This window comes from Orcinus orca, chromosome 11 (assembly GCF_937001465.1).
Source record: "Orcinus orca chromosome 11, mOrcOrc1.1, whole genome shotgun sequence".
Classification (NCBI taxonomy): domain Eukaryota; kingdom Metazoa; phylum Chordata; class Mammalia; order Artiodactyla; family Delphinidae; genus Orcinus; species Orcinus orca.
In genome coordinates, this window is record NC_064569.1 from 19551932 (window position 1) to 19564487 (window position 12556).

At 38.8% G+C, this 12556-nt stretch overlaps 1 protein-coding gene across 6 annotated transcripts in view; it reads right to left on the reverse strand.

Moving 5' to 3' along the window:
• The window catches only part of SOX5 (SRY-box transcription factor 5), a 992020-nt gene that overhangs the window by 648189 nt on the left and 331275 nt on the right, over positions 1-12556 (reverse strand). For 5 of the 6 annotated variants that reach the window (XM_033430324.2, XM_033430322.2, XM_033430323.2 and 2 more), the window contains one exon: positions 2-62. The exons of the other annotated variant lie outside the window; for it this stretch is intronic. The gene's annotated coding sequence lies outside the window, so the exon portion shown is untranslated. The remainder of the gene's footprint in view (position 1; positions 63-12556) is intronic. 6 annotated transcript variants of the gene reach the window in all.

Here is a 12556-nt window from a genome sequence, read left to right on the forward strand (position 1 = left end):
CCTGCTGAGTCTGCAATCTCTCCCACTCCTGATGTCCTTGATATTATCTATTTCTTGCAATGCTAAGAAAAAAATAACAAAGAAAGACAAGTATTTAGGGAAAAAAATCAAAGCAATTTTCAAATACTTAGGTGAAAAAAAATTAAACATTATAAAGAGAGTTAAGATTTCTACTACATAACTTTGGAAGAAATATTAAGTAATTTCATTCTAAAATTTTTTCTAGACCAGATTCATAGCCACACAACGTCAGACTCATAGGACTATGCCAGTTAATAGCTAATGAATGAATAATAAATGAACACTCAAAAAACAAACTTTCATAAATGACAGGCAAGATATAATGATAGTTGAAATGTAAAAAAAATGTGAACCAATTATCTTGAAGCTGTTTCGATTAAATCACTTTTAAAATTTTTATATTATTACTTCAGTCATGTAAGCACATGTGCATGTATGTAGCCTATGATCACCCTGGGCCCAGTTTTATTGAGAGAAACAATTTTAACCATTCTTATAGTCCATAATGGTTAACTTAAAATATACTTATAATGCACCCTTACTTACAACTACAATACTTCAAGGATAACAGGCTAACAGGCACTGAAATTTATTAACTACAGACTAGCACTTACCAAAGCACAGTGCTACATTGTACTAGGATACTAAGTTGTATAAGAATAAAGGGTTTACAAACTCACTGGATAATTTCTACGTTAAAACAATAAAAACAAAAATAGCAAACTAAACCCAGAAACACTGTATTGATACTTAGTCACTTTATCTGAGCCAGACCCCAAAGACCAGGATTTAAGCATTGGTCCCATGACAGAAGAGCTTTATGTCTTTAGAAACTTATCTAACCTCTTTGAAGGTTTATTTTCTTGATCTGTAATATGGTTTCATAGCCTTGATATAAATCCAAAAATTTAAAAAATTTTCAATACATGTAACTATATTATCATTATTTTATTATTTATTTATCGGTATAGAATTCTTTTTTTTTTTTTTTTTGCGGTACGCGGGCCTCTCACTGTTGTGGCCTCTCTCGTTGCGGAGCACAGGCTCCGGACGCGCAGGCCCAGCAGCCATGGCTCACGGGCCCAGCCGCTCCGCGGCATGTGGGATCCTCCCGGACCGGGGCGTGAACCCGTGTGCCCTGCATCGGCAGGCGGACTCCCAACCACTGCACCACCAGGGAAGCCCTAGAATTCTTTTTTATAAGGAGAGGTTCATTATCTATTCTCAGCTGTTTAAACTTTGGCCTCAGAATGATTATGGTTTCAAAATGGTTTCAAAATGTTTAAACATTTGTTACTGACTTTTATGATCTTGAAACATGATCATTAAAATTGTATAAATATAAATTACATAACGTTTATGCCCTAGGAGGGTACAGTTACGTGTACCATCAATCAGATTATGTGGTTAGTATTTTATTTTATTTATGTATTGTTAATTAATTAATTAATTAATTTTTGGATGCACTGGGTCTTCGTTGCTGCACGCCAGCTTTCTCTAGTCATGGAGGGTGGGGGCTACTCTTCATTGTGGGTGCGGGCTTCTCATTGCGGTGGCTTCTCTTGTTACAAAGCATGGGTAATAGGCACGTGGGCTTCAGCAGTTGTGGCACGTGGGCTCCGCAGTTGTGGCTCGTGGGCTCTAGAGCACAAGTAGTTGTGGCACACGGGTTTAGTTGCTCCACAGCATGTGGGATCTTCCCAGACCAGGGATCAAACCCACGTCCCCTGCATTGGCAGGCAGATTCTTAACCACTGTGCCACCAGGGAAGCCCTGTGGTTAGTATTTTAAATAAGACTTCAAAATGATATGCTCAGGGTAACAGAATTCTACTTCTAGGATATTGATCTAACATACTAGAGCCAGGGATTTAGAGATGATCTAGGACCAGGTTACCTGTATAACTTTTGATTATTAGTTTATATAAGACTTCTCATTTTTGAAAGAAACAATAATTTGGGGTGGTTTCTGGGGTACCTAAATTCTTTTAAAGGCTACAAAATAGTAAAAGAAATTACACACCAAGACTAAGTGGGATTTATCCTAGGAATGCAAAGTTGGTTTAACATCTAAGTGTCAAATAATGTAACATATCATACTAATAAAATAAAACACAAAACCATACGATCACCTCTATAGATGCTGAAAAACATTTGACAAAATCCAACACCCTTCCATGATATAAACATTCAACAAACTAGCAATAGAAGGGAACTTCCTGAACCTAATAAATAGCATCTACAAAAACCTCACAACTGTCATACGTAGTAGTAAAAGACTGACTGGTTTCCCACTATGATCAGAAATAAGACAAGGGTGTCCACTCATGTCACTTCTATTCAAGACTGTACTGGAGGGAGACCTTCAAGATGGCAGAGGAGTAGGACGCGGAGATCACCTTCCTCCCCACAAATACATCAGAAATACATCTACACGTGGAATAACTCCTACAGAACACCTACTGAACGCTGGCAGAAGACCTCAGACTTCCCAAAAGGCAAGAAAATCCCCACATACCTGGATAGGGCAAAAGAAAAAAGAAAAAACAGAGACAAAAGACTAGGGATGGGATCTGCACCTCCGGGAGGGAGCTGTGAAGGAGGAAAAGTTTCCACACACTAGAAAACCCCTTAACTGGTGGAAACAAGGGGAGGGTTGGGGGGAAGCTTTGGAGCCATAGAGGAGAGCTCAGCAACAGTGGTGCAGGGGGCAAAGCAGAGAGATTCCCGTACAGAGGATCGGTGCCAACCAGCACTCACCAGCCCGAGGGGCTTGTCTGCTCACCCACCAGGACAGGTGGAGGCTGGGAGCTGAGGCTCGGGCTTCAAAGGTCAGAACCCAGGGAGAGGACTGGGGTTGGCTGCATGAACAAAGCCTGAAGAGAGCTAGTGCACCACAGCTAGCCAGGAGGGAGTCCAGGAAAAAGTCTAGACCTGCCTAAGAGGCAAGAGACCATTGTTTTGGGGTGCACGAGGAGAGGGGTTTCAGAGCACCACCTAAACGAGCTCCAGACACGGGCGCGAGCCGCGGCTATCAGCACGGACACCAAAGACAGGCATGAAGTGCTAAGGCTGCTGCTGCAGCCACCAAGAAGCCTGTGTGCAAGCACAGGTCACTATCCACACCTCCCCTCCCAAAAGCCTGTGCAGCCCGCCACTGCCAGCATCCCATGATCCAGGGACAACTTCCCCGGGAGAACACACAGCACACCTCAGGCTGTTGCAATGTCAAGCTGGCTTCTGCCACCGCAGGCTTGCCTGCCTTCCGTACCCCTCCTTCCCCCCAGCCTGAGTGAGACAGAGCCCCCTAATCAGCTGATCCTTTAACCCCATCCTGTCTGGGCAGGAACAGATGCCCTCAGTTGACCCACACGCAGAGGTGGGGCCAAATACAAAGCTGAACCCCAGGAGCTGTGCGAACAAAGAAGAGAAAGGGAAATTTCTCAGAGCAGCCTCAGCAGCAGTGGATTAAATTTGGACAGTCAACGTGATGTACACTGCATCTGTGGGATACCTGAATACACAACGAATCATCCCAAAATTGAGGAGGTAGACTTTGGGAGCAACTGTAGCCTTGGGGTTTGCTTTCTGCATCTAATTTGTTTCTGGTTTTATGCTTATCTTAGTTTAGTATTTAGAGTTTATTATCATTGGTAGATTTGTTTATTGATTTGGTTGCTCTCTTCCTCCTTTTTTTTTCTTATATATAAATATATATTTTTTTCTCTTTCTCTTTTTGTGAGTGTTTATGTGTATGCTTCGGTATGTGATTCTGTCTGTATAGCTTTGCTTTTACCATTTGTACTTGGGCTCTGTCTCTCCGTTGTTTTGGTTTGTTTGTTTCTTTGTTTTAGTATACTTTTTAGTGCTTGTTATCATTGGTGGATGTGTTTTTTGGTTTGGTTGCTCTCTTCTTTCCTTTTTTTAATCACTTTTTAAATTTTTTTAGTTTTAATAATTTTTTATTTATTATTTTAATAATTTTATTTTACTCTTTCTTTCTTTTTTTCTCCCTTTTCATTTGAGCCATGTGGCTGACAGGGTCTTGGTGCTCCAGCCAGGTGTCAGTCCTGTGCCTCTGAGGTGGAGAGCCAAGTTCAGGACATTGGTCCAACAGACACCTCCGAGCTCCACGTGATATCAAATGGCGAAAGCTCACCCAGAGATCTCCATCTCAATGCTAAGACACAGCTGCACTCAACGACCAGCAAGGTACAGTGCTGGACACACTATGCCAAACAACTAGCAAGACAGGAACACAACCGCACCCATTAGCAGAGAGGCTGCGTAAAATCATAATAACGTCACAGACACAACAAAACACACCCCCAGACGTGGACCTGCCCACCACAAAGACAAGATCCAGCCTCATCCATGAGGAAGGCACTACTCCCCTCCAACAGGAAGCCTACAAAACCCACTGAAGCAACCTTAGCCACTGGGGGCAGACACCAAAAACAACAGGAAGCACGAACATGCAGCCTGCAAAAAGGAGACCCCAAACACAGTAAGTTAAGCAAAATAAGAAGACAGAGAAACACACAGCAGATGAAGAAGCAAGATAAAAACCCACAGACCTAACAAATGAAAAGGAAATAGGCAGTCTACCTGAAAAAGAACTCAGAGTAATGATAGTAAAGATGACCCAAAATCTTGGAAATAGAATGGAGAAAATACAAGAAATGTTTAACAAGGACCTAGAAGAACTAAAAGGAAACAAACAATGATGAACAATGCAATAAATGAAATTTAAAATTCTCTAGAAAGAATCAATACAAGACTAACTGAGGCAGAAGAATGGGTAAGTGACGTGCAAGGTAAAATAGTGGAAATAATTACCACAGAGCAGAAAAAAGAAAAAAGAATGAAAAGAATTCACCACAGTCTCAGAGACATCTGTGACAACATTAAACACATCAACATTCAAATTATAGGGGTCACAGAAGAAGACAAAAAGGGACTGAGAAAATATCTGAAGAGATTATAGCTGAAAACGTCCCTAATATGGGAAAGGTAATAGTCAATAAAGTCCAGGAAGTGCAGAGAGTCCCATACAGGATAAAGCCAAGGAGAAACATGCCAAGACACATATTAATCAAACTATCAAAAATTAAATACAAAGAAAAAATACTAAAAGCAGCAAGGGAAAAGCAACAAATAACATACAAGGGAATCACCATAAGGTTAACAGCTGATCTTTCAGCAGAAATTCTGCAAGCCAGAAGGGAGTGACAGGATATATTTAAAGTGATGAAAGGGAAGAAACTACAACCAAGATTACCCTACCCAGCAAGGATCTCATTCAGATTCAATGGAGAAATTAAAACCTTACAGACAAGCAAAAGCTAAGAGAATACAGCACCATCAAACCAGCTTTACAACAAATGCTGAAGGAACTTCTCTAGGCAGAAAACACAAGAGAAGAAAAAGACCTACAATAACGAACCCAAAACAATTAAGAAAATGGTAATAGGAACACACATATTGATAACTACCTTAAATGTAAATGGATTAAATGCTCCAACCAAAAGACAAAGACTCATAGACTGGCTGAATGGATACAAAAACAAGACTCGTACATATGCTGTCTACAAGAGAACCACTTCAGACCTAGGGATATATACAAACTGAAACTGAGGGGATGGTAAAAGATGATCAATGCAAATGGAAATCAAAAGAAAGCTGGAGTAGCAATTCTCATATTAGACAAAAGCGACTTTAAAATAAAGACTATTACAAGAGACAAAGAAGGACACTACATAATGATCAATCCAAGAAGATATAACAATTGTAAATATTTATGCACCTAACATAGGAGCACCTCAATACATAAGGCAAATACTAACAGCCATAAAAGGGGAAATCGACAGTAACACAATCATAGTAGGGGACTTTAACACCCCACTTTCACCAATGGACAGATCACCGAAAATGAAAGGAAACACAAGCTTTAAATGACACATTAGACCAGATGGACTTAATTGATACTTATAGGACAGTCCATCTAAAACAACAGAATACACTTTCTTCTCAAGTGCTCATGGAACATTCTCCAGGATAGATCATAACTTGGGTCACAAATCAAGCCTTGGTAAATTTAAGGAAATTTAAATAGTATCAGGTAACTTTTCCAACCAAAGTGCTATGAGACTAGATATCACTTACAGGAAAAACTCTGTAAAAAATACAAACACATGGAGGCTAAACAATACACTACTAAATAACCAAGAGATCACTGAAGAAATCAAAGGGGAAATGAAAAGATACCTAGAAACAAATGACAATGAAAACACAATGACCCAAAACCTACGGGATGCAACAAAAGCACTTCTAAGAGGGAAGTTTATAGAAATACAATCAATCCTACCTCAAGAAACAAGAAACATCTCAAATAAACAACCTAACATTATACCTAAAGCAATTACAGAAAGAGAACAAAAGAATGCCAAAGTTAGCAGAAGTAAAGAAATCATAAAGATCAGATCAGAAATAAATGAAAAAGAAATGAAGGAAACACTAGCAAATATCAATAAAACGAAAAGCTGGTTCTTTGAGAACATAAGCAAAATTGATAAACCATTAGCCAGACTCAACAAGAGAAAAAGGGAGAAGACTCAATTCAATAGAATTAGAAATGAAAATGGAGAAGTAACAACTGACACTACAGAAATACAAAGGATGATGAGCGATTACTACCAGCAACTATATGCCAATAAAATGGACAACCTGGAAGAAATGGACAAATTCTTATAAAAGCACAACCTTCCGAAACTGAACCAGGAAAATATAGAAAATATAAACAGACCAATCACAAGCACTGAAATTAAAACTGTGATTAAAAATCTTCCAACAAACAAAAGTCCAGCACCAGATGGCTTCACAGGTGAATTCTATCAAACATTTAAAGAAGAGTTAACACCTATCCTTCTCAAACTCTTCCAAAATATAGCAGAGGGAGGAACACTCCCAAACTCATTCTATGAGGCCACCGTCACTCTGATACCAAAACCAGACAAGGATGCCACAGAGAAAGAAAACTACAGGCCAGTATCACTGATGAACATAAATATAAAAATCCTCAACAAAATACTAGCAAACAGAATCCAGCAGCACATTAAAAGGATCATACACCATGATCAAGTGGGGTTTATCCCAGGAATGCAAGGATCCTTTGTGTATTCAAATCAATCAGTGTGATAAACCATATTAACAAATTGAAGGAGAAAAACCATATGATCCTCTCAATAGATGCAGAAAAAGCTTTTGACAAATTCAACACCCATTTATGATAAAAACCCTCCACAAAGAAGGCATAGAGGGAACTTACCTCAACATAATAAAGGCCATATATGACAAACCCACAGTCAACATCATTCTCAATGGTGAAACACTGAAACCATTTCCTCTAAGATCAGGAACAAGACAAGGTTGTGCACTCTCACCACTATTATTCAACATAGTTTTGGAAGTTTTAACCACAGCAATCAGAGCAGAAAAAGAAATAAAAGGAATCCAAATTGGAAAAGAAGAAGTAAAGCTGTTACTGTTTGCAGATGACATGATACTATACATAGAGAATCCTAAAGATGCTACCAGAAAACTACTAGAGCTAATCAATGACTTTGGTAAAGTAGCAGGATACAAAATTAATGCACAGAAGTCTCTGGCATTCCTATACACTAACAGCAAAAGATCAGAAAGGGACACTAAGGAAACACTCCTATTTACCATTGCAGCAAAAAGAATAAAATACCTAGGAATAAACCTACCTAAGGAGACAAAAGACCTATATACAGAAAACTAGAAGACACTGATGAAAGAAATTCAAGATGATACAAACAGATGGACAGATATACCATGTTCTTGGATTGGAAGAATCAACATTGTGAAAATGACTCTACTACCCAGAGCAATCTACAGATTCAGTGCAATCCCTATCAAACTACCAATGGCATTTTTCACAGAACTGGAACAAAAAGTTTCAGTTTGTATGGACACAGAAAAGACTCCGAGTGGCCAAAGCAATGTTGAGAAAGAAAAACGGAGCTGGAGGAATCAGGCTCCCAGACTTCAGACTATACTACAAAGCTATACTACAAAGCTACAGTAATCAAGACAATATGGTACTGGCACAAAAACAGAAATAGAGATCAATGGAACAGGATAGAAAGCCCAGAGATAAACCCACGCACACATGTTCACATTTTTGATAAAGGAAGCAAGAATATACAAAGGAGAAAAAACAGCCTCTTCAATAAGTAGTGCTGGGAAAACTGGACAGGTACATGTAAAAGAATGAAATTAGAACACTCCCTAATATCTTACACAAAAATAAACTCAAAATGGATTAAAGATCTAAATGTAAGGTCAGACACTATAAGACTCTTAGAGAAAAACATAAATTACAGCAAGATCCTTTTTGACCCACCTCCTAGAGAAATGGAAATAAAAACAAAAATAAACAAATGGCACCTAATGATACTTAAAAGCTTTTGCACAGCAAAGAAAACCATAAACAAGACGAAAAGACAACTCTCAGAATGGGAGAAAATATTTGCAAATGAAGCAACTGACAAAGAATTAATGTCCAAAATTTATAAACAGCTTATGCAGCTCAATATCAGAAAAACAAACAACCAAACCCAAAAATGGGCAGAAGACCTAAATAGACATTTCTCCAAAGAAGATATACAGACTGCCAATAAACACATGAAACAATGCTCAGCATCATTAATCGTTAGAGAAATGCAAATCAAAAGTACAATGAGGTGTCACCTCACACCAGTCAGAATGGCCATCATCAAAAATCTGTAAACAATAAATGCTGGAGAGGGTGTGGAGAAAAGGGAACCTTCTTGTACTGTTGGTAGGAATGTAAATTGATACAGCCACTATGGAGAACAGTATAGAGGCTCCTTAAAATACCAAAAATAGAACTACCATACAGCCCAGCAATCCCACTCCTGGGCATATACCCTGAGGAAATCATAATTCAAAAAGAGTCATGTAGCACAATGTTCATTGCAGCACTATTTACAATAGCCAGGACATGGAAGCAACCTCAGTGTCCATCGGCAGATGAATGGATAAAAAAGATGTGGCACATATATACAATGGAATATTATTCAGCCATAAAAAGAAACGAAATTGAGTTATTTGTTGTGAGGTGGATGGACCTACAGACTGTCATACAGAGTGAAGTATGTCAGAAAAAGAAAAATAAATATTGTATGCTAACACATATATATGGAATCTAAAAAAAAAGGTTCTGAAAAACCTAGGGGCAGGACAGGAATAAAGACATAGACATAGACAAGGGACTTGAGGACACAGGGAGTGGGAAGGGTAAGCTGGGACGAAGTGAGAGAGTGGCATGGGCATATATACACTACCAAATGTAAAATAGATAGCTAGCGAGAAACAGCCGCATAGCACAGGGAGATCAGCTCGGTGCTTTGTGACCATCTAGAGGGGTGGGATAGGGAGGGCAGGAGGGAGAAAGGCGCAAGAGGGGGGATATGGGGATATATGTATATGTATAGCTGATTCACTTTGTTATAAAGCAGAAACTAACACACCATTGTAAAGCAATTATACTCCAATAAAGATGTTTAAAAAATAGTAAAATAAAAAATAATTTTTAAAAAAAGACTGTACTGGGGCTTTCCTGGTGGCGCAGTGGTTGAGAGTCCGCCTGCCAATGCAGGGGACGCGGGTTCGTGCCCGGGTCCAGGAGGATCCCACATGCCGCAGAGCAGCTGGGCCCGTGAGCCACGGCCACTGAGCCTGTGCTCCACAATGGGAGAGGCCACAACAGTGACAGGCCCGTGTACTGCAAAAAAAAAAAAAAAAAAAAAAGACTGTACTGGAGGTTACAGCCAGGTTTATTATGAAAGAACAGAAATAAAACACATCCAGGTTGAAAAGGAAGAAGTAAACTATACTTGTAGACAATGTTAATTTTATTTAGAAAATCCTAAGTAATTCACTAAAAAAAACTATTAAAACTATGAACAGGTTCAGTAATATTGCAGGATACTTGATCAATATAAAAATCAGTTGGGGACTTCCCTGGTGGTCCAATGCTCCCAATGCAGGGGGCCCGGGTTCATTCCCAGGTCAGGGAACTAGATCCCACATACCACAACTAAGAGTGCACATGCCGCAACTAAAAGATGCCGCATGCCTCAACTAAAAAGATCTCACATGCTGCAACAAAGATCCCACACATACCAGGTAAGATCCTGTGTGTTGCAACTAAGGCCTGGCGCAGCCAAATAAATAAATAAATATTTTTAAAAATCAACTGGATTCCTATATACTAGTAATAAACACTACAAAAATAAAATTAAGAAAACAATTTCATTTACAACAGCGTGAAAAAAATAAAATAATTATCAATTCAATAGTGTAAGTGGAAGACTTGTATATTAAAAATTAAAACACTACTGAAAGAAATGAAAGAATATCTAAAAGAGATGAAAATGCATCCCACATTCATGGATCAGAGAACTTAATATTCTTAATATGAAATATTCCCCAAATTGATCTATGGATTCAACACAATCTCTATAAAATTTCAGCTGGCTTTTTTGGTAAAAACTGACAAACTGTTCCTAAAATTCATAAGGCAATGCAAGGGATCCAGTATAGCTAAATCAATCCTGAGAAAGAAGAAAAAGTTGGGGAATGCATCCTTTACCACTTCAAAACTAAAGACAAAGCTACAGTAATCAATACAGTGTGGTACTGGCATAAGGATGCAAATATAGATAATGGTATAGAATTGAGAGTACAGAAATAAACCTAGACATTTATGGTCAATTGAGTTTCGACACACTTGCCCAGACAATTCAATGGGGGAAAGAACAGTTATGATATGACAAAAAATAAATAAATAAATAAAGTCTTTGTTTCTGGTTCTTTTTTTTTTTTTTGTATTTTTAAATTTTATTTATTTTTTTACACAGCAGGTTCTTATTAGTTATCCATTTTATACATATTAGTGTATACATGTCAATCCCAATCTCCCAGTTCATCACACCATCACCACCACCACCCCCGCCACGTTCCCCCCTTGGTGTTCATACATTTGTTCTCTACATCTGTGTCTCAATTTCTGCCCTGCAAACTGGTTAATCTGTACCATTTTTCTACGTTCCACATATATGCGTTAATATATGATATTGGTCTTTCTCTCTCTGGCTTACTTCACTCTGTATGACAGTCTCTAGATCCATCCATGTCTCTACAAATGACCCAGTTTCGTTCCTTTTTATGGCTGAGTAATATTCCACTGTATATATGTACCACATCTTCTTTATCCATTCGTCTGTCGATGGGCATTTAGGTTGCTTCCATGACCTGGCTATTGTTCCTGATTCTTGACACAGAGCTTTGAAAACCCTTGGAATTCCCTGAGTGGCATGTGTGACTTTGTTATGCTATGAGGTGACTCTTGTCAGAGTTCCCAGATAGCTTCAGGCTGGGAGAGAATGTCAGAAAAAGCAACCAAGTGATTTGAGGGATGGAACTTTGAGACACCTCCCACCCCCCAACCCCTGACCCTCCCCCACGCAACCTCTGGGGAGAAGAGATTGAGAGGCTGGAGATTGAGTTTAATGACATAGCCAATGATTTAATCAACCATGTCTATAATTATGTCAATAAAAACTCTGAACAACAAGCTCAGAGAGCTTCCTGCTTGGTGAATACATTGATGTACTAGGAGGGTGGCAACCCTGGCTCCACAAGGACAGAAACTCCCATTCCACAACCCTTTCGGCCTTGTTCTATATACCTCTTCATCTGGCTGCTCATTTGAATTCCTTACAATAAAACAGTCATCATAATTAAGCACTTACATGAATTCTGTAAGTCATTCTAGTGAATTACGGAACCTGAAGCAGTGTCGTGGGAGCTTCCAAATCTGTAGCCAATTCAACCAGGCAGAAGTGCCCCTTGCCTGGGGACCCCACTTGCAGCTCTCTTCTGAAGTAAGGGCAGTCTTACTGGGGACCTTAGCCTTTGGTTCGTGGGATCTGGTGCTAACTCCAAATAGTTAGCATCAGATTGATTTGAATGATAGGACACTCAGCTGATGTCAGAGAACTGGTATTGGGACATAATCGTCTTTTCAGCAAATGGTTATGAGAAAACTAGATATCCACATGCAAAAGAATGGAATTAGATCTTTACTTCAAAACCGTATAAAAATTAACTCAAAATGGATGATATAACTAAATGTAAGAGCTAAAACCATAAAACTCTTAGAAGAAAGCATAAATATTTGTAACCCTGAGTTTGGCAATGGTTTCTCAAATACAACACCAACAGATAAAATGAGTAACAAAAGAAAAAAATCAATAAATTGGACTATATCAAAATACAAAATGTCTGTGTTTCAAAGTACACCATCAAGAAAGTGAAAAGGCAACCTACAGAATGAGAGAAAATGTTTGCAAATCATAGATCTGATAAAGGACTTGTATCCAAAATATAGAAAGAACTCTTAAAACTCTATATTAAAAAGTCAA